At 39.3% G+C, this 27,151-nt stretch overlaps 1 protein-coding gene across 2 annotated transcripts in view; it reads right to left on the bottom strand.

Annotated features, from left to right (window-relative positions):
* TBCEL (tubulin folding cofactor E like) overlaps positions 1 to 27,151 on the bottom strand; it is a 730,316-nt gene that overhangs the window by 87,204 nt on the left and 615,961 nt on the right. The gene's annotated exons all lie outside the window — the stretch shown is intronic.

Below are 27,151 nucleotides of genomic sequence, written 5' to 3'. Positions count from 1 at the left end.
TCCTACAGTACTTATTACCTTGATACGGCACTCTTATAGATAGCACCCCAAAAGGCAAACCCCCATTTCGGTCACTCCGTCCCCGGAATCTCTTTTAAGTTTTTTGTCTAGTCCTTCTAGCATGTCGAGGGATCAGTTGCTAGTGTCCTCTCCTGCTCAGCTGGTGAACCTGGGAATATTGAGGCAATGTTACAATTGCCTCATGTACACAGACAACCCTCTCCTCCTCCCACAAAACACAAATACATGCGAGAGATGCAACTATACGGCCAAACTGGAGGCTGAGCTCTCAACATAGGACTGGCAAGACCAGTCAGGAGGAGAAGGTTACCACACACACTATAGACCCAGTCTCACATAGTACCATCACAACCTCAAATCATACACATAAACACACAAAGACATACTGGCGGCTCTGATCAAAAATCTACCAAAACAGCAGAGGCCACCAAAGCAGACACCCAAACAACCACCACCTCAGAACACAACACCTGCAACACATAGACCTCACAGTCAGAGTGTCAAACAGTCACAGCCCTTAAGGCCAAACACAATGCCAGACACACTAGTCATTGGTGACTCCATAGTCAGACACACTGGCGTCCCGCTCACCAGACTGAGTAAGGAGAAGGTCACAGTAAGCTGCCTGTCGGGCGCTAGAATCCGCCACATAACGCAAGCACTCAGGTCTCTCAACAGCAGGTACAAATATGACTCAGTCATTGTCCACGCTGGTGTAAATGACCTGAGACGCTCCTGGACTACATGAAAAGAGACATTGAGGAGCTCTCTGATTATGTAGCCCAGGCAGGTATGACCCTGACCTTGAGCAGTATCCTACCTTCACCAAGAATGATGCCACAATACAGAGATAAGATGATCAGCTTTAACAATTGGCTTAAACTCTGGTGTCATTCAAAGGGATCAATGTCTGTCTGCCTGGGATGACATGCTGGACAAGCCACGCTTGCACCTGTCACCCTGGGATTCGGATATTGGCAAAGGCTCTTGCCACCCCATAGTGCCTTTTTTCTAAACCTACCACCCTAGAACACAAAAAGGAAAAACTAAGGGTAATGCTGCTCAATGCCAGAAGTCTAAATCTCAAAATGCACTCGAGGCCCTTCTCAGTATGGAGAACATCGATGTCTGTGCAGTGACAGAAACCTGGTTCAAGGCTCCTGAGAGCACCCCAGCACTATCAGGTTTTACCTCTTATCATGTGTTCCGGCCCCAAAATCCGGACAATACCAAGAAAGGAGGGGGGGGTATCCATATTCATCAAAGACACCCATACCTCAAGACTGGTGGCAGCATACGATGCATCGGAGACCATCCAGGTGCAATTAACCATAGGCAAGACTGCTCTGCAAATTGTAGCATGTTACAGGCCACCCTCACAAACTCAGGAACCTCACATGGCCTTCCTGAAAACACTAGAGGGGATAAATGTATCACCAAACACCATCATACTAGGTGACTTCAATTACCCTAATATAGACTGGGAACACTACTCAAGCCCAAACACCCTAGCCCAAAAGTTCCTGGAATTCATAAACTCAAATGCCATGGAACAACTAGTCACCATCCCCACAAGAGGAGAAAACATACTTGATCTCATCACCACGAACATGGGAGCACAATGTTCAACACCGAAGTATACCCCTCACTGGTGAGATCAGATCACAAACTAATCTCGCTGGAGGTTCTCATCCCACCCCCACCTGAAATAAAAAAGACCACAGTAAAAAACTTCTCGTAAGGCACCTTCACACTTCTAAAGACTAGTGTGGTTTCCTTTAAGGCCCCGAGCCGACGGAAAACAGTACTCAAGCCGCTGAATCACTTACAAATGCCTTCTACCAGCACCTGCAGGACTGCATGGATAAGGCAATCCCAAGCAAAACAAAGACTCTTTGTACCAAAGGCAAGCGTCCACTCTGGTGGACCCCAGCCATAAACAAACTCTACAACAAAAGGAGGAAGCTACTACAAGATAGAGCAAAATCCTTAAAAGGTAAGACACCCTTGATCACTATAAGTAAAAACTAAGAGCTCTCATAAAATCATCCAAAGCAAATTTTGAGAGAAAAATAGCTAAAGACTCAAAAGACAATCATAAGGCCTTCTTTAGCTATGTTAGAAACCTGGGAGGAAACTCCCAGATATGCTCAGAACTAGTTCAAAATGATGTGAAGATTACTGATCCTACAGACATTGCCAACATACTGGCTGACAGGTTCAGTGCAAACTTCTCCCCCCCCAAAGGAGAGATATCTATACCAATTGCAGCCCCCAAACATCTCCAAGTGAGAACTGCTCTCCAAAGCAAAAACACAGCATCCATGGGACCTGATGGTGTCCCCGGCTGTGTGCTCCACGAACTGAGCGAGAATTAAACCCACAGCTAGGACAGCTGTTTAATCATAGTCTTACCTCTGGATACGCCAGGAGTGGCGCACTGCAACTGTGGTCCCACTTCACAAAGGCGGTGCCTCCACCGACCCTGAAATTACCGCCCATTAGCTTGACAAGCCTTATCTGCAAAGCCATGGAGAGGATCATAATGGACCTCATAAATAAAGACATAGGGAATTTGCAGACTTTGGATCCATCCCAGTTTGGCTTTGTCAAAGGCAGATCATGCCTTCTAAACTTGGTTGACTTTTGAAACAGTCACCAAAGCCATTGATGAGGAAAGGCAGTCCATACAGCCTACCTCGATCTGGCGAAGGCCTTTGATACAATACCCCACTCGGGTATCATTGAAAAACTCATCAGCTTAAATGTTAACCCATACATCACAAGATGGGTTGCAAACTGGCTGAGTGACAGAACCCACAGGGTCAGAGTTGCTGGCGCCATGTCAGACTCAAAGCCTGTCACAAGTGGTGTACCACAGGGCTCAGTCCTGGGCCCACTCTTGTTTGGCATCTACTTTTCAGTACAAGCAAACACAGGAGGGTTATGGCTGACAAAGTTTGCAGATGACTGCAAACTGGCCATAGTAGAAAACACATCTGACACAGATATCCTTCAGAAGGGTCTCACAGAAGCGGATAACTGGTGCCAGAGCCATGGCCTAAAGTTAAATGCCAAAAATGCATAGTCATACCCTTCGGGAAAAACAAGGTTACCCTAGCTACCAAATAGGTGGCAATCCACTGAGTACAGAAGAAGTTATCAGGGACCTGGGGACCCAGGTTGATAGTAGTCTGTCATTCGACACCCATGTAGCTAAAGTAGTTAGGAAGACCTTCTACATTGCCCACCTTATCATGAAGGGATTCTCATCTAGATCAAGGGAGGTCACAGTCTCCCTATACTCATCACTCATCAGACCAATGATTGAGTACAATGCCCCATTCGGAATGTATCTGACCCGACACTTGCAGCAGCTGGAAAGGCCACAAAAGTTCCTCACCAAAAGGATAAAGGGTCTCAAACATTTGTCCTATGCTGCCCGACTGAAAGAACTCCAGCTCTATTCAGTTGCTTACCGCTTGCTCAGAGGTGACCTTTGCCTAACATACAAGGCCATGTCAAACCCAGATTTGATGAATATGCTTCACCTCAAAAAATCTAGATCCGTCAGAGCCACAAGGCGTGAGACTTAAACCTCGACACGGCTATTAATAGGACGTGCTGGAGGGATAGATTCATCACCCAAAGACTCCCTATGCTGTGGAATAAAATCCCGGTATATGTGAGGCAGAGCACCTCGCTGGCCTTGTTCAAGAGAAATCTTGACCAATGGATGGGAGATCGCAGATATACCCCAGGGATTACCTCAGTGTCACTGCTCAACAGAGGCACAGCAAAATAATGGGTATAGTTCCCCATACTAAAGGGGTGGCGTAAGCCACAAAACTATGGGCTAGGCTTGTAAATGCCCTCGGGCAGATAGCCTAGTATGAACCTATGAACCTATATATATATATATATATATATATATATATACATATATATATATATATATACATACATATATATATATATATATATATATATATATATACACATATATATATATATATATATATATATATATATATATATATATATATATATATATATATATATATATATATATATATATATATACATATATACATATATATATATATATATATATATATATATATATACATATATACATATATATATATATATATATATATATATATATATATATATATATACATATACATATATATATATATATATATATATATATATATATATATATATATATATACTTCTTCTTCTTTTGGCTTTTCCCAGTTAGGGGTCGCCACAGTGGATCACCTGTCCTCTCATGATTGGCAGTAGAGTTTTAGGGTGTCGAGTTGCCAGCCCGGCGCCCAACCTTTCACAGAAGGCACACACATGCACGCACTCAAGCCTAGGGCCAATTTAGAGTGTCCAATCCACCTACAGCATGTCTTTGGGATGTGGGAGGAAACCGGAGCACCCGGAGGAAACCCACGTGACCACAGGGAGGACAGCCAGACTCCACACAGAAGGCACCCCAGTCGAGGATCGAACTGGAGAACCTCTTGCTGTGAGGCGACAACATATATATATATATATATATATATATGTGTACACACACACACACACACACACACACACACACACGTGTATATCAAACAGGCACACCCAGATAAGACACACACAAATGCACGCAAATCACATACATGCAAGCATGCACATACAATAAAAACTATGACTCCAATACAATACACAACCAAATTTTAAGAAATACAATTGTGACCTTCATATCATTGTCTTGACTACATAATTTATCCAGGGTATTGGGATAATTTTAAGAAGACGCCATCATGGATATACGGACACAAGGCTGTTTTTTCATACAAATGTTTTAATCAAGTGAGAATGCTATTGATAAAACATTATTCAGCAGCTCAAGTGCATTTCATTCAGTTAAACGCAGTCTTTTTCTTTTACTTCATTAAACATCCCTTGTTTGTATAAGCAGAATAACGTGTATACTCTGAAAATAAACAAATCTGAGCTAGGAGTTTGTGTACTTTTTAAGTACTTAGTTGATAATAACTTTGTACATTTGATGTACAGTGCAAGTCTAGTCATAGTAAAACCTTGCATACACCCTATATCTTGCCTTCCATCTGCTGGGAAACAGCCAATTCTTTCCTCTTATCTTTACCAACAACTTCCTGGGTCCAATTACAAATGCCATTTACTAGTGCTAAGTACTCATTATGCAAATGAGTAACAAAACAAGCCACATCGTGTTCAGACTGTTCCAAATAAATGTATCTAATAAACATGTTTTAGAGAGTCCAAGGAATGCTTCACTATTTTACTTGGTGCAGTTTAAAAACAAGTGAAAATGAAGTTTTGCAAATTGATTGATAGTATTTTCTGAAATATGATAAAAGCAAAATTGTTTGTGTTACATCAGAAAACTGTAAAACTAAACAAGTGTGTCAGGGTCTATATCAAAATTCTGAAGAGGTACAACGCCGAATGTGAAAACATTGAACCCAAAATATCGAATGGTGAAAATAGCAAAGCCCCGGAATATCGAAATCTTACCTAGGGCAAGATTTCGGTGGGCCGTTCTGCGGCTTCACTATTTCCTCCACTGTGGTGCAAGAGTTATGGACCTTAGGGTTAGGGTGCAGGTTAAGGTAAGTGGATAGTTAGTAATGTATGTATGGCGTAGTGTAGGGTTGTGTTTTGTTAACGGTATGTGTGTGAATTAATTTGTTTGTTTGTGTATAGATTTGTAGGGTATGTGTGTGAATTAATTAGTTTGTGTATTGATTTGTAGGATATGTGTGTGATAGTTACAGACCTTAGGGTTAGGGTACGGGTTAAGGTAAGTGGATAGTAATGTATGTGTGGTTTAGTCTGGAGTTGGGTTTTGTTAAATGTATGTGTGTGGTTTATTTATTTTGGTGTGCTTGTGTTGGGTGTATGTTTCTCAGAACAGCAAATTTTTTCCCTAGGAAAAAATTCGCTATTCTGAGCGTTCGATGTTTTCAATATTCGAAATTCCAAGTTCGAACATATGGTGTCAGACATTTTGGAGTTTCGAATATATGATATACAGACCCGTGTGTCAGAATATCACTACATGCCCAGAGACTGGTAACTACACTTGTGCAAAAAAACGGAACTGATTCCATAATCAATCGCACGACTATAATCAACAAAACACATTGTTATCTAAAATGTAATATAACTTTGGTCAGCTCTTAAATCACTCACCAATAACAGCAAGAAATGTATACTGTAACAAGCAAAATATAATCACTCATCATAGTAGAGAAAAGAGTTATGCCCTCACCATAACGACAAATCCATCTTTTCCTGAATGTATGGGTCCTGGATCTGATCTCAGATCCAACTATGGCCACTTCCAAGCTTTGGATCCAGTGTTCAGGTTCCTCCCTCTATGCATAACCCCTTTAAAAAGAGTGAGCTACCTCAGTTCAAGCTTGGCTGCCCAAAAAAGGTATTGGAAATTTCAAAACATAGGTGTGGGCAAGTTATCAGAGAAGCTGACTTAAATACCAATAACCCGTATAAAGATAGAGAGACAGGACTTTCAGCAGCCAGAGGAAGATAACCTAAATCTATCTCAGAAATAGTATATTGTAAACAAACAAACTGTACTTCTACAAAGATAAGGAGGGAGATGGTGGGGAGGGTAGTTGAGGAAAAGAAGAAAATAGACAACATAGATGTATCGTTATGGTTAGTACATAACTTTCGTACCTGATGTCATCTTTTCGGTCCATTCCTCAACAGATGCGAGAGAGTCCCCAGGTACTTTTATACCTGGGAGGCCTCATGGAAGGATATTCATGAAAACAATGAAAACAATTGAACCAAAGGATGTCATAGATCTGGATTTCACATACAATTTGTAATGTGGGATTAAGGTATGAACTTTGGACCAGGAAGCTGCAGCACATACGACGTCATGTAGAACACTGAATAAAAAAGGCTGTAGATGAAGCCACTGATCTAGCAGAATGAGCTTTTGGGGACAAAAAGAGAGGAACCCTCTTTTCTTGATAAGCAAAGGAAGCATTCACTTAACCAGTGTGAAAACGTGACTTTGGACCCTGATCTTCCTGATTTAGCAGTGGAGAAGGACACAAACAACTGATTCGACTTTCTAGAGGGTTTTGTCCGATGCAGATAAAAATGTCACTGATGACAAACATTCAATAAATGCAGAGTATACTCACATTTGTTTGAGAAATTTGGGAAGAAAACTGAAAGATTTATGGACTGATTAATGGAGGACTCAGAAGGCACCTTGGGGAAAAAAGAATGGTTGGTTCTCAGAGGCAATCTGTTCTTATCAAAAATTAGGTATGGAGGTTTTGAGGACAAGTCGTGTAGCTCAGAAATCCTCCTGGCAGAAGTGATAAACACCAGAAATAAGGTTTCCTTAGATAAAAACTTCAGGTCAACTTTAATGTCATGGAAGGCCAGTCAGGGCCTGCAAAACAATGAACTGGATCTCTAAGAGAAGGCTGAAGTAGAAATGTACCTCAAACGGCCTTGAACAATCTAAGCAAAACTATGGGGAAGTGATTTTCCCCTATATGGAAGGAGGAAATTACAACGAAATGTACTTTAATAGTGGAAAACTGGCACCACCTTTATTTTTATTTATTTATTTTTTTATTTAACATTTGTTTACTGGGAAAGTCGACTTGGAAGATGACAATTTTTAGTGCAGGGCCAGGGAGAAACACTCCAGATGCATGTCTTTGTAAGACATGTGCAAGGAAGTCCAAGATAGATGGAAGAGGGGCTGAAAAAGGATCAGTATCTTTTTCCACAGTCCAAACAGAAAACTTTTTCCATTTACTTTTATAAACCTTCCTAGTGGAAGATTTCTGGGGGGAGGACAATATACGGACAACTGGGGATGACAACCTGGACTGTTGAACCGTTACTGGAATTGGAGAAACCGTGCTGTCAATTTGAAGGACTGAATGTTCCGGCGAGGCACCCAAATGGGTGAGAAATTAAGTCTGAATCAAAGTCCAGTACTCAGGGAGGGGATCAGATGAGGCCAGAGGAAGCAGAAACCACACTTATCAGACCCAGTAAGGTGCTATTAGGATAACTGTGACCTTCATTGCAGATGATTTCTGTAGGAACTTTGGAATTAGAGGAGTCGGGGAGAAAAGTATAGAGGAGTCCTGGGACCAAGGGTGCATTAGAATGTCTATTGGTGATTTCCCCTCATGAGGAATTAGAGCAAAGAGCTTCTTGCATTTGGTGTTGCGGGGAGAGACAAAAAAAATTGCAACAAGGTCGGCCCCAGTGGCTGAAAATCTGCTCTGTTATGAATGAGTTGAGGGACCACTCATGAGGAAGCAGGACAGATCTGCTCAACATATCTGCCAGGTTGTTTCAATGCAATTAGATAGCAGGGAGAAGACATCACCAACTGCCACACTCTTATAGCTTCTCGACACAAAGGATAAGTTGTGACTCCTCCCTGTTTGCTGATGTACCAAAGAACTGCCATGTTGTCTGCCTAAAAGGAAATCACACCTAAGGGAAGACAGCCTTGAAAGGCCTGTAACACTAAGAGGCCTACTTTCATCTCCAATATGCTAATGTGAAGACTGGCCTCTGTCCGAGTGGGCTGTCTTTCCCAGATAATGCCCCAACTCCAGCTGGCAAGCATCTGTGGTCACTATGGCTAGGGGGAAGGCAGAATGAATAGATGTCCCTGCAGAACATGTGGAGATTCTAGCCACCACTGAATGTGGGTACAGCAAATATTTGGTAGACTCACTAGAAAGAATAAAGGTTGTTTTATGACTGACCTTCAAACTGCCAGGGTCCAATGAAGAATCTGTGATTGAACATGGAGCCCAGAAGGTGAAGAACTAGTCTTGCAGGTGGCTTCTGGAGATGTAATTCTTGAAGGGGGAAGATTTACTGTCTGGGTTCTTGCAGCCAAAGTTGCTCCGATGAACTTCAGAGACTGAACTGGTTGTAACATGGACTTTTTTAAATTTACTGTGACTCCCAAATCCATGCAGAGCTGGAAGGAGTTCCTGGCTTGAATTAGCAGATTCCCAGTAGGGGTGGTAATGAGCCAGTAGTCATCTAGGTATGGGAATACTTGAAAACCCTGCAGTCATAGATAAGCTGCCACCACAACTTTGTACTTGGTGAGCACCCGGGGGGGGGGGGGGGGGTTGTGCTGAGTCCAAAGGTCAGTGCTGTGAATTGGAAATGACTAGTTCCCAGCCATATGTGAAGATACCTCCTGGAGCGCCTGTCCATCTTTACATGGTAGTAAGCATCCTGAAGATCTACAGAGCACATCCAGTCATCTTTCCTCAGCAAGGGAACAATGGACTGTACCATGGCTATCTGGAATTTTGTTAGCTTGTTTTACAAACTGTTTAGTCAGCTTAGGTCCAAGATTGGCCTTTAGTCCCTATTTCTTTGGCACTAAAATGAATCTTGAGTAAATTCTGGATCCTAGTGGTCTGGAGGGACCTCCTGGATGATTTGATTCCTTAGAAGCTTCTTTATTCCTGAAGCAGCTACTTCCCTTTGTGAAGGCAAAATATCTGGAATTATTTTCTGAAGTAATGAAGGAGTGTGAAAAGGTATGACATTCCCACATCCCTATGGTTACAATCCTCTGCACCCATCTATCTTGAGTGATGAGTGTTCCAGGTTGTTTTGTGCAGAGACAAGCAACCCCCCCCCCCCCGATTGTCTCCAGAGTACAACATTCAAGCAAACATTCAGGAGCGCTGGACAGGCTTCTCTGAGAAAGGACCCCTGAAGCCTTGGTTTTGCAGGCCACCTAAGCCTCTTGGGGGACGTCCACTGTAACCGTTTCCCCTTCTGCCTCAGGGAGCTCTTTCTACAGAAGTGTCCGACAAAAACTCTTGGGATTTCTGAAACTAAATTCTCTTACCTCCCTTCTGATTTCTGAAAAAGGTCTTCTGAGGAGTAGAGAATTTGATCCCTGTGACAGAAATGGATTTGCCATCCTTCTCACTTCTAGAGATAGTTTCCTTAACTTTGGGATCAAACAAAGTTGATCCATCATAAGAGGTGTTGACGAAGGATGTTTTGAAATGTTCTGCAAAATTGCAAAGCCACATCCAGGCATGCCTCCTGATAGAAATGCCTATACCGGCTGCTTTAGATGCACTCTCTACAGCATTAGAAATAAGGCACATAGAGGCATTGGAAAGTGATTAGAGGGTAGACAGCTGTGAATCAATAGCTTTCTTTTGATGTCCAGACAAGGTTTCTGGGATACATTTGGCGATCTCCTTTGTCAAATATCTCTGAAAATGAATAATGTGTGCCAGGTAATTCAGTGCTGTCACCAAAAATGCAGATGACATGTATACACACTTCCCAAATCTGTCCAATACACAGCAACTCCCTGTCAGGTGGATGGACAGAGGAGATCTCCTCCTCAAGCTCCTTCTTAGTGGCTGCTACCACGATCAAGGAATCTACTGTGGATAAAATAAGAACTATCAAGTATTCAATCCAAAATTCTCCTGAGCGCCAAGATCCATTCCAGCTCTTCAGGAGGCAAACAAGTTCTGAGTAGCTCACTCTTCTCATAGGGATTATAAGGGGAAGGAGCATGAGCAGTGGATCCAAAGCTGGGAAATGGCCACAGCCAGATCCGAGATCAGATCAGAGACCTATCCACTGAGGAACAGACGGAAAAAAGCATCAGATATTAAAGTTAATGGCAACAGGATTACTCATAAAAAAATACTTTGTGCCTCATCTTATATATGCACATATTAATTTTAAATGCTGAAATGTTGTTTTTCTTTGAATTTGAGATACTGAATTTTGATACTTGATTTAACTTTGATGAGAATTTATATATTTTTTATTTTGCTATGGACTATAATAAAGCCCTATATTCTACAAGCATTTTTATCAGAAATGATCTTGGAATTTGTTTAAAATATTGTCTGAATTCATGTTTTATTTTGTTAGTATTATAAATAATAGTATTATCTTATTCTTTGTATAACATTATTTAAATTAAGTCATTTAATTAACAACTTCATTATCTCTTCATCTACACAAAGTTATTTATATGATTAGTATACATTTACCTGGTTTTCTTTATTCTGTTTAATGTCTGCTTGGCAATATAACAGCACCAGTTGAGTGCAGTGACATAACCTGTGTTATCAAACTGCAACCAATCAAACACCATTCTTGAGTTTTCAAATATATCTCTTGGACTTGACAGTATGCTATATACATGAACACCTATCCTGTAGTAAGTTTATGTACTCCTGATTTTTTTATGCCTTTAACCTAGGGATCTTCAGTACAGTGAGCCAACCACAGGTACCTAATAAAACTCAACTCAGAATTATGTCTGTAAACTGTTGGCCCAAGTTGCTACACTGCAGGGAAATTCAACTGACTGATCCTAGCTCAGTGAAACTGACATTATAAGAAACAGGGTCTGTTCCTTAACATGATAATCAACATCAAACAGAAAAATCCAAACTCAAGACCAGTAAGCTGACTTTCATCTCTCAGTTAGTATCACACATCGTAGAATGACAGCCTATCTGGTTTGTTCAAGTACTGCAGATAGCCTAAAACACTTTTTAAATCTCCCAATGACCTTAGCTTTGGTTACCCATTATGGCAACTCATTTCACTTTTCTACAACACACTTGAGTACTTCCTAATTTATAGAGTTTACTGGGTTCCCTTATTCTGGTAGTCATGCCTGTTTCTACTGAACCTGTCCTTTCAAAATATTTATATTTGTTGAGAAAAAGTTACATTTTACAATTTTTATACTAAAATTTCTTACATAAATATAAACAATTACCGTTATATAAAGAGAGAAATTAATGCATCCCAATCTGCCCTTTCCATACAGATTAATCTCATCATATACTTTCATTAATGTCTTCTATATCCACATATAATTCCCCCTCCATCTTCCACTTATCCTAGTGAAGACACGGGTCATGTTCCTTAACCCTGGTTCCATCTGACATTCTCTCCATCCTCTCAACATGCAAGTCATTTTTCTTTAAATTCTTTAAAGAGTATGGTTTCTTTCTCTTAGTAAGATCTCCAAAACTGTGCAGAAAATTTCATCAACTGCTCTATATCCTTTCCAACATCAATATATCTATTTTCATGCATAGCCCCTAGAACTGGATAGAAAATTCCAGATACTGTTTCACAAGGGCCTGAAAGAAAGGCATCACCTTCCTGTTCTTGGATGCTAAGCTCCTGGTTATATATTCTGATATATGGTTTGACATGTTGATGCTCTCTTGCAATTGGCAGGTGCATCACCATAATCATGAAAAGACTTAGTCAGAGATGCTTCCTCTCAGACTACCAAACCTCCAAAATCTTTTACGTCTCATGTCGGGCGGGTTGTCCCATCAGATACTACCCAAAGCTTGGTTTCATATGAAGGGGACTGATCCAGCTTTTCAAGCCATGTGATATAAAGGATAAACAGGACTGGGTATAGGACTAACTTCTGTGGAATACTACTTGTCATTTCTCCCTCAAAGAGGATCCATCTCATTAGCATCCTCTGCCTTTTCCACCCATCTGAATAGTTTACTGCTTGCTCCTACTCTCCCCTCATCTTTTCAAGATGCCTATGGTGATGACAAGACTCAAAGGTTTTACTGAAGATCACATCCACAAGCAGAGCTGTAGATGGGCTCATATAATACCTGGTACCATACCCCAATATGGTGACCCTCAAGCTGAAGAGCAAAAAAAAGAGAGAACAGCAATAAAATTGTGATTTTTCTACTTTTAAAAACTATAGTAAGCAGTTTGCTACAACTAATACCACTAATACCACAAATACCACAAATGAAACACTGGGGCAAAATCCTCACAGCAATTTTTTCCCTTGTTACCATTCAGAAATACTTACTGAAATAATGCCAGTACTGCACTACTGTCGATAGCATCCCCTAACACCTTGTGCCTGGGGCAGTTGTCCCCTTCACCCCACCCCAGCTATGCTACTGTCCACAAGATTGTTTCTGCCTACTTCCAATGTATTCCAGTATCAGAACAGATCAGGTTAACCTAACAAGATTCACTTGCTATAAATCCATCCATCCACAACCCCTCTTTCCCATTTTTACACATGGGGTCGGGCTGTCACTTCAACAGTGGCAATCAACTAGAGCCAATGATTACACCTCTGGGGGGCTAGCCATGCCACAGGTGTTCTTTCAAAACACACTCACATGCACAGTCACAACTATGGTCAATTTAGAATATCCAGTCCACCTTACTGCATGTCTTTGAAATGTGGGAGGAAACCAGAGCACCTGTAGGAAACCCACGCAAATACTGGGAGGATATGCAGACTCCAAACAGAAGGCACCCCAGCCAAGAATCAAACCGGGAAGCCTGTTGCTGTGAGGCAACAAAGCCATTTGCTGTCCCACTGTGATGTCATTATGCACTTGCTTTAAATCCATCCTGAGCTTCATTAAGTAGACACGAGCTTTGATTTGAACAAAAAAGAAACAAAAAGCATCCTCATCACTGTTTCATTGAATGTTGATATATTTTTGGTATCTAGCTGAATGCATGACACCTGTTATCCACCTCTGGTCTAGAAATATTTTGTAAACTACATACCCTGAATATATAACCAGAGTGCATTTTGGACGGCATGATTCCCCTTAACATCTACATTAGGAGTCCTTCCTGACAACCTAAACATTCTCAATGCATACTGAAATGACAATTAACAAAACACTATTACAACTGAAACTTTTATATGAAAATATTTAATCTATTATCCTCAACTGCAGGGTGGTCTATCACTAGAAATGTCATCATTCCTAAGACTGAATACATCGCCCTCCCCCCACTTATTAATACTTCACACCTGCTTCAACATATAAAGACTTCAGATACTGGAAAACAAAGTCTGCCATTTTGTACTCCTTGCAGACAACTGTACTTACCATTGTAACATCTTAAAGAGACTGCATTAGTTATCAGCAAACAGCTGAATTACATTACTCGGCACTCTGTTATTTAAAACTATCACAACAGGTTAATGTCCCCCTGTAAAATTAACCTTACACATAAGAGACCCTTCATACTACCTGACGGAATGAAATGATCAAGGCTAGCCTTAGATGCAAGGGAATGCATGGCCCACTTCCACCCCCACCTCCTTCAGTCCCCCATCACAATCTCACCACTTCATTCAATTTCGTTTTTTTCCCTACTTTTTCTCACATTTTGTCTCATTCTTCATCTTTTTAATGCACCCAATGTGAGCATAACTGCATTTTAATGACAGTGATGGAAATAACTGTATTAAGATTCAGGTCTAGGAGCCTCTAGGCCTCCTACAAACCATGAAGTCTCTAAATATTCTAAGGCACATTTTAAAGTTTATTCCAACCTCTTGATTCAAAGATGCAGTGAACCGTAATCATAGATAAGAAAAGAAATTCAGTCTTATTCCTCAACTTACTTTTTTTCCAGCATCCTTTCAATACATCTTAACTGTACTAGGGGTCTCGGAGATGCTAGATCCCCAGAAGCCATGGAGTTATAGACACTCTGTGGTGCATTTTAGAGCTATTTTCCAACCTTCTGATCTGATGATGACCTAAATAAAAACCATAAGCACAGATCGAAGTTATTATTATTTTTTTTTTCAAGGAAGAACTATATTACGTTTGAGAAAACAGAAGTTCACAACAAACAGAGAGGACAAATGCTTGAGAGGATTCATATTTTGTATCTGGAAATAATGAAGAAGTTCAAAACAAAGGGAGAGGGCAAATGCTTTAGAGATTTCATATTTTGTATCTGGGAATAATGCCTACCGCCCTACTACAACCACAAAAACAGTCACATTCTATGTATCCCTTTGGAATTAAACTGGGATGAAAGCAGAAATTGCCAGTTATGTTCTGGGGGAGGGAGTGTTGTATTGTACTTAAGAGAAAGAGGTTGGCCATAAGTTTCTGTCATGTTCCATTGCAAACATAATTTGAGTAGCTGCTATCAGACAAACACAGCAACCTCTACCTATAAAAGACAGCCACCTTCTAAGCACCATTCTGATGTTTGACTTGGACAAAACCAAAAGAAATAGAACACAGTAACATATTTAAACTTTTGCTGCCAGATGTATATGACAGCATGCCTCCTTACCCCTACCCCAATCCCAACAAAACAGTCACTTGTATATGTGCCTAATGTCAGGAAAGTGAAAAAAAATCATTATAATGTACTCCAACTTGGTGGCCATAAACAGTGTACTGCCTCTAGATAAGTTACAACAACTTTGTGTGCAGAACTCTGAGGTCAGGAAAGATAAAACAGAAAAACAATAATGACCACACTGTCCACAGCACCCACACAACCTCTACTGATATTCTGTGAACACCTCAAAAGTTTGATTGCAAGAAAATTAAAGTACTAATGACTACACCATCCCTAGCCCCCTAGCCCCCCCCCCCCAAGACAGGCAAGAATAACCCTGTCTACACACCACTGAGCATAGCTGGTTTTGCACTAGATAATGTTCATGGCAAACACCACTACTAAGCCTGGGGTGTAGGGACTGCCAGGCCTCCAAAAGCTCTGATGGTATGGCTCTTCTTTGAGCCATTTTATACCTTGTTTTTAGAGAGAGTGACTTGATGTTTTTTAGCTGTCTGCATCCACAGATAAAAATTATTTTACTCACACAAAAACACACACACACACACACACACACACACACACACACACACACACACACACACACACACACACACACACACACACACACACACACACACACACACGCACACTGCACTCATACCTACAAGCAAACTGGAGGAATGCCAAAAGTTAATAAAAAATACATATATAAATAACCATTTAAAATAGTATATGTCCAAGTGGGTTTAATTGATATACAAAGTAGTAATATGGTGGTACGCTCACATCTGACAAAGTTTTGTTACAAGACAAAAACGTACTGTGAACTCAAGCTCTAGTGTGTTTTTAACAGTTGGCTATACTATTAAAGTGCTCTTTGAGTTGGAGTGTTGGATCCTGGTCATCCTCCCTGAAGTGCCTTTTTTATTTTGGCTCTTAGTTTTAAATATAAGCACATTACCACAGAGTATAAAAATGTGTAAACTTTAATAAACTGTATCACAAAATTCTACCACACTTGGTTATTTTTGCTTCAAAAAAGGGAGTTGTAACATTTGTGTCCTCTTTCCTTAAATTACTGTTACCACTAATAAGTTGTTCATCTAGTGTTGTTATCTGTGTACTAGACAGCTTTCAAAATCACATGTGATTAGGGGGATTCAGAAAATTGTGCGAAAGGGTAAATCAAGCCTGAAAATACAAACATACTAAATCAGGCCTGAAAACAGGAACTTTCCTCCAAAATTGGGACAGCTGAAATGTCTGCCACAGGGGTAGGTTACAAACTATTCTTCTCTTAATTAGCAAAATACAGAAAGTATCCTCCTGTTTTGATATAAATTTTTCCTTCTCAAAACCCATTTCAATTTTACTCTGACAAAGTAAATAAGTACCCTAATGCGTCTTTTGTCCTGGAGGCAGAGATGGTTCTGTACACTTACAAAAGTTAACTGTACATCTTTGAGCAACATTCAGTTTAACTGTAAATCATAACATTTTGGTTAGATTTCCCTTCCCTTTATTTCCAGCACGAAATTCAAAAGCAGTGACTTCCCAATTACCCTGCAAGATGTAGAGAATTGTCTAGAGTGCACTGCTGCAGGTATGCAAGTGGATCCCTTTTATATCCCGCACTGGTGATGTTCCCTTCAGTTTTGCATGGCAGACCACTTTAAATGCAACATGAAAAGTGGCAGGAGTAAACTGAATAACCTGTGTCAAAAGAGTGACTATTTGAAACTCCTCAAGTGAAAGAGAACAACAACATAAACAGCAAGGAAACAAGTAACTGAAAATAAATCTTATGGCAGTACATCGAGTACCATGCAACATGTGAAGGCATACATTAAAGGATCCAAAGAAGAAAGTATGCCTTCTTTTCTCACATAAATTTTATAATGTGCATATATATGCATGCATGTTTGTGTGTTCGTATGTGGCTGTGGGTGTATGTATGTATGTATACATATATATATGTGTGTGTATATGTATGTATATATATATATATATATATATATATATATATATATATATATATGGGATCTGTACTGATCCCTGAATGACAACATCACTGAATCACTATTGGCTGGGCATACTTACACGAAAGTGCTTTTCACCGAAGAAGCACTTTCGTGTAAGTATGCCTGTTGCGGAGGTCGTACTACAGTGTGAATAAGGGAATATTCCCTTTTCCTCTCTGTAGTGCGATCTCAGAGTGAGAATATTAAAGTAGGGGGGTGGGGGGCACAGCCCCCTACATGGGGGGTGCAGGGGGGCTTGCCCACCTGCATAAAAGTAGATTTAGTGGGGGGGGTTAACACACTTTAACGAAAGCGCTTTTTTGGTGAAAGCGCTTTTGTTAATGTGTGTTCGGTGATTGTGGATTCGGATTATTGAACTTTCGTTTAATAGTCTTAGATATATATATATATATATATATATATATATATATATATATATATATAAATAAAACTGGACAACCACACAACTGCGTAAGGCTGACAACACAACTTCACAAATATGCGAAAAAAATAAGTGAACAAAAATGAGCAACTGCACAAATGTGCACTATTGCAAAATGACAATCACAAAACATCGATAATTTCTCTCCCACTGACAGTAAACCCCAGTTACAATACCCAGACAAAATATCGTCTGAACAGTGGTACTTTTAGGGAAATGTGTTTCAGTAATGACACATGCAGGGTTGGGATTGAGGGCACAGTAGAGTTATAAATTTATGTACAGAAGCTGAAGATATGAAACAGTATCATGCTGTAGTACATACTAATGGTGAACTGAAGATAGACATACTGGGATACAGGCGTAAAACAACAAAGCATTTTGTTATTGGCAGCGTAGGATGAGGTAGATATAAAACAATGGCAACCAAACATATAATAAAATGCAAAACTGTCTTGTTTTCTGTATTATACCCAGAACAGACTGACCAAGCCAATATTCCATTGGTCCGCAGACTTGAACAAAGAAAATGCACAGCCTACATATGATATTTGCATCACTTTGTTACACATGATAAAATTATGAAATTCTGGCATAACTGTATTACACTGGTGATCCCAATGTGCAGTATATAGCATTACATAACTGAATGCAGTTGGCCAAATCCATGGATAGCCACAGAATATAGTATGTTCAACATTGGATGCACTGTATACTAAGATATTGTTTCACAGCACAGTTATATTTGTGTGAGCCAATTTGTGATTCCACCCCAAGACAGATGCAACTTGTATTCAATCCATAGCACACACAGAAAGGCACAAAACTGCCTTCTTTACTGAGACAGATCATGAGACATGTGTTTTTCCTTACTGCTCCATGAACCTTTTTTTTTGTGCATTTCAGTTTCTGCCTGGTAGTCAAAACTGATTAACAAAAATATCAGAATGAAACAGTGATAAATCATATAGTTATATACTTGAAATCAGAAGCTGGACTACCATAGCAGTACAAAGCAAAATTAAGGAAATGAGACAAAAACAAGTCAAGCAACTGGGACAATTTCCTTATACTACTTTCAAAATTAATTTGAACTTGTTTATGCTACCCTTTTACACTTTCTGATAACCTTAAATCAGCACCGGCTGCAACTCAGATAACCAGAGTTCGACAGGCACTTAGTGCCAGGAGGAAGAATAGGTGGGGCAATCTAGGCAGAGGTGAAGATGGTCAGATATACTGCCACTATCCCTCAAAGGAGAGGCACCAATGCAAAGGGCAACCTTATAACAAGGAGCCTCAAGCCCTTACAAGGAGAAGTCCTGCATAAGATCATTAAGTTGTTAAAACAAGAACGCTAAGCAAATAGAGAAGAATTTTTTTAACTAAAAAAGCTTGCTATTCCTCCTAAAGTGAGATTTACTGCAAGATTCACTGTAGACATTACTTCTTTGTACTATAAAGTTTTAGGAGTTTTACTGCAAGATTCACTGTAGACATTACTTCTTTGTACTATAAAGTTTTAGGAGTTTTTCCATGTAAACAGTATTTATATACATTTTATAAACTATAACACACAACATCATTAGCTGGTTACATCTGTTTAAATACCTTCTGACAACAAGATTTTTTTTTTAATTCATTTTAAAATATAACTGATTACATTTACATAGTTATGTAGTGTAGTTTCGTCCATACTAGAGGTGCATGAAACCAGCTTATAGTACTTAAGGTTTCTGACCAATCTGGTGATAGCTTGTTTCTGTCCATTCATCCTGTATGCTTTCATGATTCTTTATATTAACTTCATTGTGTCAATATCAAAGTTCCTCTGCAGTAAGAATCTGTTCTTGATTTAGAGAATACAGCTTGCTATAAAACAAAGACAAACACGAGCAATGTCCTTGGACTAACCTACCTTGGTATGAATCTCAATTACTGCATTCATTATTACTGAAATAATAGTTTTCCTATTTTTTTTTACAACTGGCAAATTAAAACATGGCTATTTTTTTTTATACAAATGAGCCAACACCTGATTGCATTAAAAAAACGGTTGCAAGACCCTACTGAATACAGGTAATCAAGCATAATACATTTTAACTGAGCCAAACAATAACATTGTCCAAAATGTGATAACCTCCAGATATGAATGTCACTATGTGCAGCATTTCTGAACATAAGTTGCAAGGAACGGACTACCAGCTTTTGTAGAAGATGTGTAAGTATTCCAATCAGCATTAGGCAATCTAATAAAGTAAAACTGTGTAAGAACTTACCATAATAACAGATATTCTAATATATATGTTCCAGTACTCTTAACTATTGAGACTTCAGTTGATGGCGCAATGCATGCCTTGACCTCCACAGCTTAGCACCCTTCCTCTCCCAGGCCAGGCAGATGTCTGCCTGCATACATTTCCTGTATAAAATGTCTATCCAAACATGCTATTTTAGAACTTTCTTGTCCAGGAAAACCAGAGAATACCAACCCTAGTATGCAAGATGAAGACTCGGAGACATGCAGGCTTAAATAGATAACAAAAATATGCTTAGAGGCATACATCAAGCCTGAATTTAACAGCTCACTCGAGGACTGTAGGGTCAAGAACACTGACACCCTTATAAAGTCCTGACCCTTTCTGTTGCAGTACACGTAAAACCTCTTATATTTGGATAAATACGAATTCCTTGTTACAGGCTTCCCAGATAGTCAACATGTCTTCAGTGAACTGGTACCGAAACATCAGGAGTGTCAAATCATCTAGGTAGTGTGCTGCAGGGTCTTTAGGTCCCACATGAACTAAGTGAGGGGGCTATTTGCAAAAGCAGCACAGCAGGTTTCACTGGTCATCTTTGAACACTGTCCACTTCTGAAACCTGTGGACACTTTGGCTACGGGTGCTTGAGGTGAATTATCCACTGTGAACACAAAATGAATGCGCTCATCATGGTAGGATGTGCCTGGCAGCATCCAAAGGAACTTCAGAAGATGACATAAATACTAGCTGGGGGTTGCAAAAATGTCTCATTAGGAATCACATCCTGGAGGAGAACAGGAAGGTTGGACACTGCAGTCACGGCTCATGAATCCCTAACTGTCTTCTCTTCTGTTTATTATAAAGACATCTGCATTCTTTCTTAAGAAAGAACATACCCTGAAGCATATTCAGTTATCTGACCCTGCTAAATAGGAATGATATTGTCAACTATATCAAATAGCACACTAACAATAAGACAATTTATGGGGTACTTTTCTGGACTGAACTCCCAGCAGGCCAAACAATGATGGGTTGCAGATGCTACAGTATGACATACGTACTGTGAACTATGACAAGAAAGATCTAAAATGGTGTAGGTGGTAGTCAATTTTATACAGGGAATGTACCAACGTCCCTAAGAGGTGGATGTCTGCCTTGCCTGGAAGGGGAAGGATGGAAATCAGGCCAGACATTCAGTGGGTGAAGTCCTAGTAGTTAAAACTACTGCAACAGTGATCAATAAGAATAAAATCTCATAATACTACACAGGAAGTTGTAATACACATTATCCATGTTCAGAATTGAAATATTGCCTGACATTCTAAGTACAGCACTACAGAAACCTACAATGACATTGCGTTCTCCAAGACTTTAACATTTATTATCAAAATGTCAGCTGTCAGAACTGTAATGCAAAGCTATTTTATAATCTGGCTTGATAAAAATGTAAACCTTTTCATAAATAAATACAGTTCTAAAAATAGTTGTGTGAAATCTAATTCAGTATATTCATTTGTGGTCTACTGGGTCCAAACCATGCTTATAATGAGACACCCAACAATAGTGCAGCCTCAAATTGAAGGATTTTATTACTCAGACTCCCTTCAGTTGCAATGAACACAAGTAGTCAGCAGAGATCCTGGTTTATAATTAGATGGTGTTGCACTCCAAAAAATGTTTTAACATCCATGAGAACATGTCTGCCTGGCGTTTTATTGTCTACATGATTGAAATGTAAAGTGCGCTACTAAAATCTCTGGGCCTCTGACCAAATCCAAACACAAAGAGATTAAGGAAAAGGCTGCTGAAGACATTTTCTGCCTCAACTAGTTTATGAAGTCACACATAGTCCGCGGTCCCTGGGTCTTAGTGAAGCAGATGGAAAACATCAAAAAAGCAAACTCCATAATGTTTGAACAAAGCATCTGGCCCTCTGATACTCTGCCAATATTGTTGACATCAGCCATAATACTGACTAAATGATACTTGGCATTTTGGAATAAAGCCTAAAATGCGGCATTGCAGCATATATAATAATCAAAAAGTGTACAACCACTAAGTAGGTGACAAAAAAAGGTACTCACTAATACCGGGCAAGAGATTCCAGCTACCCTTAATGACAAAGTTGCCTATGATCAACATCCTCCAGTCTCCTGTCACAGTGAGGGGATCAGCTACAGTCATGGTATCAGTGTAGCCCTCTCCATCTACCATTCATAACAATACAGTACCCTAATACACTATGTGCTTGTTCTTCCTGAGTTGCTGTAGTAGGGAAGGACTGAAGGTATCCTCTCAAGGTCTTTTGCCACAGTAATAGCTTCAACAGATGAATTAAGAGCAGGTTTTGAGGGCACACATGGTAACCAGTTGAGATATATAACTTACGTGAAAGTATCATTAAAAATGGGCTGATTTTAGAGGTTCATAGGTGGTTACTAAACTATCAACCCAAGAACCATTTTAAGCCTAGGCAAGCAAATTTACCAAGATATTGCTGATGTCTCAATACCCAAAGCAATTTTACGAGTTATGATATAGGCTTATATATTTCAAACATTCACAGGCTGCCCCTTTCCATTAAGGACATAATGCCAAACCAAGGGTAAATTAACAATGTCCCATCCACTGGTCCAAACTACATTTGAACATGGTTAGGTATTAGTCTTGCTTCACATGGATGGGAAGCCTGTTCCAGGTAAGGAGTAATCTTTGAGACACATACCTGTCCCTCCAACACATCTTGTTCATATCGTAGACGAGGTTTGGGTCCTTACAACCACTATTTTTGATGCTATTTGTTTTGTGGATATGTAACAAATCCATCAGTGTGGGATCAGAGGACTTCTTGTAGGCTAGGCACAGATCACCACACAGCAATCTGCAGGAGACTGAGTGTAGAGGTGGAGCTTTGAGACACTCCGCATAGGACTTGTTGTTTACTCCCTGTATTCTTTTTGTGTCTTTTTGTGAGGAACCCCTATGTTCTCTGAAGCAGCTTCAAGTGCCTAGTCAGGTACATGTTGCAGAGTGCACTTTACTTAATGATTGGTCAGATAACAGGTAAGTACAGTGGAACTATGACCTCCTTGGATCTGGATGCCTGGGCCTTACTTATAAGTTGTATAACATAGAATAATTTTCTCACCACAGCAGACAAGTGGTGGTCAAAAGTATTTATTGCCAATATGTGTTCACAGATCCACAACCGCTGGATCTACTTTTATAGGTGTATTATCAATGTGGAAATTTCCAGGGATGGCCGTCTTTCCACATGGCACTATTATACATTTTTTCCACTGAGTCTAAGTCCATGGCCCTGACACCATTTGTTTCTCTGTGTCAATTCTTATTGAAGAGTATCTGTTTAATCAGGGGATTCAATGACCACATATAGTTTTTGCAGGCAATAGTCTGATGACTATGATATTAGTATGTGAAACATATGGAAAAACAAGGACTGCAAAGTAGAAGAAATAGTGTACGTCCATGCAGCAAAAACAAATTTCACTTCCAAAACCCAAAATGCTCATGCAGTATTCCCAACCATAAAGTGATGCCATCCATAAAAACTGCTGCTCTAATACTTTTTAATAAAGGGTTCTTTGTATAGCTCACAAAGTATAACAAAAAAACTGCTTTGAGTTAAAATTTTACAACAAAAGAACTGCCTTTGTCCTTTATTATTTTCAGACTTCATCAGAAGCATTTGGGTTTTAAAAGTGGAATTTGTTTTTTTAACACAAGGACTGCCAAATTTTACCTTCACCATGTGTCTGCTTCTAAGGTCATACGTTGAACTTTAATGACCTCATTTAAGTGTTTGACTTTACTGAAAGTGGAAGTCTTAAAGATGACAGTTAGCATTGCTGAAGACCCCATTCTTTAGGCCGTTAAAAGAAACTAGTTACAGCCTTCCAAGAAACTCATCTGCAGTGACACAGTAAACAGAGACAAAAAGAGTCAAAAAACAAAAAAATGGATGAGCTGGACATAAATTCTAATAGAAACAACTCTAAGGCAACAAGTGATGTCTCCAGGCATGCCAGATGTACTATATAGGGCAATGCCAAAATCTAAGGCATGGGTCACTCTTAAAAATCCCCAAACACAAACAGAACAGCTAGTATTTGTCTGTACAAGCAGTCAAAGCAGCAACTACCACGAACAGGAAACAACAGAATAACAGCATAGCCTAGTTTGCTACTGACAAGTCAGATTTCAATGACTAAATGAGGTGCTCAAATTCAAGACCCTACCACCAGCTAAATAACATCCAAACTAGAAAGCTACACATACCTTTGCAAAATAACCAGCTGAAAATCTGAGGATCATCATCCAGAGAATCACTTGTGATAATGTAAAAGCAAACAAAATATTAAGATAGATTAACAGTTGTAAATTGTCAGTGACGATATTAACAGAGAACATATGTCAAATCTCAAAAACACCTACATTTTTTTTACTAGTGTGCAGAACTTTATTTCAAGCAGTGTGCTGACTGGAGCTGTAGACAAAACATTAATTAGAAGTTTGTAACAGGCAATTAAAGAGGTTGTTTTTTTTATGTAACTTTTAAAAAACACTGCAAACATTTAATAACAATGGATATAAAATTAAAAAAAAAAACAGAAGGTAACAAGTACAGTGGTAAAATAAAATAAAAAAGAAAGCTATGTACACTATTTATAACAAATCCAAAAGAACAAAAGTAAATAAATGTACAACTAATGTAATCTAGTTAGATTTACAATAAAAGAAAATGCAATCTAACATTAGAAAATGAACATATATCAAGTATAAAAGTATTATTCCCCGACCTCCACTGACAGTGCAGATTACACATGTCAATATGGTACTTCAATGCATATCTGCAGATGCATGCAACCACTCATGTACTTGCAGCTGATCACTAAGTATTTATAAAAAGTCAGCCCCAAAGTGCAACATGGAAAAACATTTTTTTACCAAGGCAAAAATGGAAAATCAGATGTAAATAATGTACAATACAGTAAAGCACAATTAAAAAAATATATGCTCAGAAGCTACGAGCACTACAACAAACCTCACCAGTGCCAGTGCCAAAGGAAAGGTGGAGTGAATGGAGAATCTGTCCAAGGCACCAACTTGGTGGGGGCACTGAACCTTTAAAAACAAAAACAGTTTGACAGTTTACCCTGACGTCATTAAGCAATGGGGATAGCTTGTCATGTACATAACTGTCAAACTATTGTTTTTTTTTCTTTAGGAAAAAACATACTGACAGATTATACACATTCTATAAATGATTGCTGAATGACAGCTTGTAAACAGTCAAGCTGTTTTTATTTTTCAAAGCAGCAACAATTCATTAGGTTGCAGTACTACCTTATTAAAAAGTTAGACAATTTAACTATTAGGCTACTGCAAAGACAATCACTTATGGACAGTAAGGAAGGGAAGTGAGGGGAGTACTAAACAAGTGTGTTGCCTAAGGCAACAAATTATCTTGCTCCATCTCTGAAGCCACCGAATGAATAACACAGGAGATGCATAAAACACATTCCTCTGTCCCCTACATCAGTGTCTAGAAAGGCATGAATAACACAGCAGAGACTTATAATATACTCCTGTGTCACCTATGTCAATGCCTAAAAAGGCATAAAACATGAGTAGGTTCCTTACAGGGAATACACTCCTACCTACAGAAACTGTGGCTAGAAGAATGAGACATAGAAGGTGGGCAAACCCACCTCAAATGGTTTTATGTTATAATGCCCTCACTTGTACTTTAGAGCAAATATACCGAAACAAATAACTGTTGGACTCATCAAATGGGTGTGAACATAGCAAGCAGTGCAACTTTAGCTTCTGGTTATTAGTGAATTGTCTACATCATACTTTACAGACCAGTAATAGCAAATTCTACTCTGTTTCCAGAATGGACATCAAGGTTGTAGTGGTCAAGGAATTTACAGATGAACAGAACTCTAAACAGCTGTTCCACAACTCTGAGCAAGTATATTTTGGTAGTTGCTGTTCTAGAGCAGTGAGCATTTATGTCTTTAGTCAACATCTTTAATATTTTTCAGAAGATAAAGTAATCAGCTAACCACTAAGAATAAACCTGTATAGTTATCATATGACTCTGACTTCCCTTCATAAAGGAACAAACAGCTGATCAGTTTGCTTAACAGGTTTGGCTCTTAGATATATGACTGACCTGGATATATCCATGCAATGCAAAATCCTTTCAACAGTTTTTGCTTAAGAAAGAAAACACAGACCTATAAATGACTTATCAATAGGGACTTTAAAAGCTACATTACATATTTATCCTTAATAAAACCTTATCATTATCCTTAATAAAACCTTATTTCTATGGAAAACTGTCAATGGTTATTTAGAAATATACGCTTTCAGCTCTTAAATCTTCCTGAGAGAAGTGGCTGCTGCTAAAAAAATATGTTTTTCAAAAAATAGTATTTGAAGCTTGAATACTTATATGTTTAAAGCTGGATAAGTTAATTTTTCACTTATAAAACTCAGGTCCAGGCTAGGTGCTACTGAATGACTTGGAGGCCTGAGATGAAGGATTTCATTCAAGGTCAGTTTTCTAGTGAGCAAATTAGCTATAGCGATAAATGGAAGGCAACAAAATCCAGACAAGCAGTAGATCAATAAATAGTGAATGGAGAATGAAAAGACATTGACAATAATGAACAAAGAGATCGTCCAGAATGCTCCCATCTCATTTAAAGATTTAAGAAAGTCAGCTACAACAGGGATACTGGGAGCCACCCATGTTGACCGGCTTGGGGATGGTTTTCACTGGCACCCATGCAGTTTTGTTCAGACTAAAAAAAGCTGGATGGCACCATGTAGGCTCATTTCTCTCAATTTAAAGGATGGGGGGTGAGATTGGATGCTAATCCAGTGGCAAGTAGGACTGGAATGGATTACGAAAGCCTACACTAGGACAATGGAAACTGTCAGACAGGTAGTCACGTGAAATATACAGCATACAGTAGACATTTCTTCAGTGGGGAGTTACTACTAACTGTATCTGTGAGCCATATGCCCTAACCATTAAGCACTTCAGTAAAGGCTCTCGTTGAGTGCAAATCACGCCCAACACCTCTTCATTCATTTATCTTGATGAAGCGTCTTTTACCGTGTGTGTGTGCGTGTGTGCGCGTGTGTGTGTGTGTGTGTGT

Source organism: Protopterus annectens, chromosome 8.part0 (assembly GCF_019279795.1).
Source record: "Protopterus annectens isolate FY-2018-M chromosome 8.part0, PAN1.0, whole genome shotgun sequence".
NCBI classification, from domain to species: Eukaryota; Metazoa; Chordata; order Ceratodontiformes; family Protopteridae; genus Protopterus; species Protopterus annectens.
Note: the sequence above shows the minus strand (reverse complement) of the source record. Positions and strands in the feature narration are given on the sequence as shown.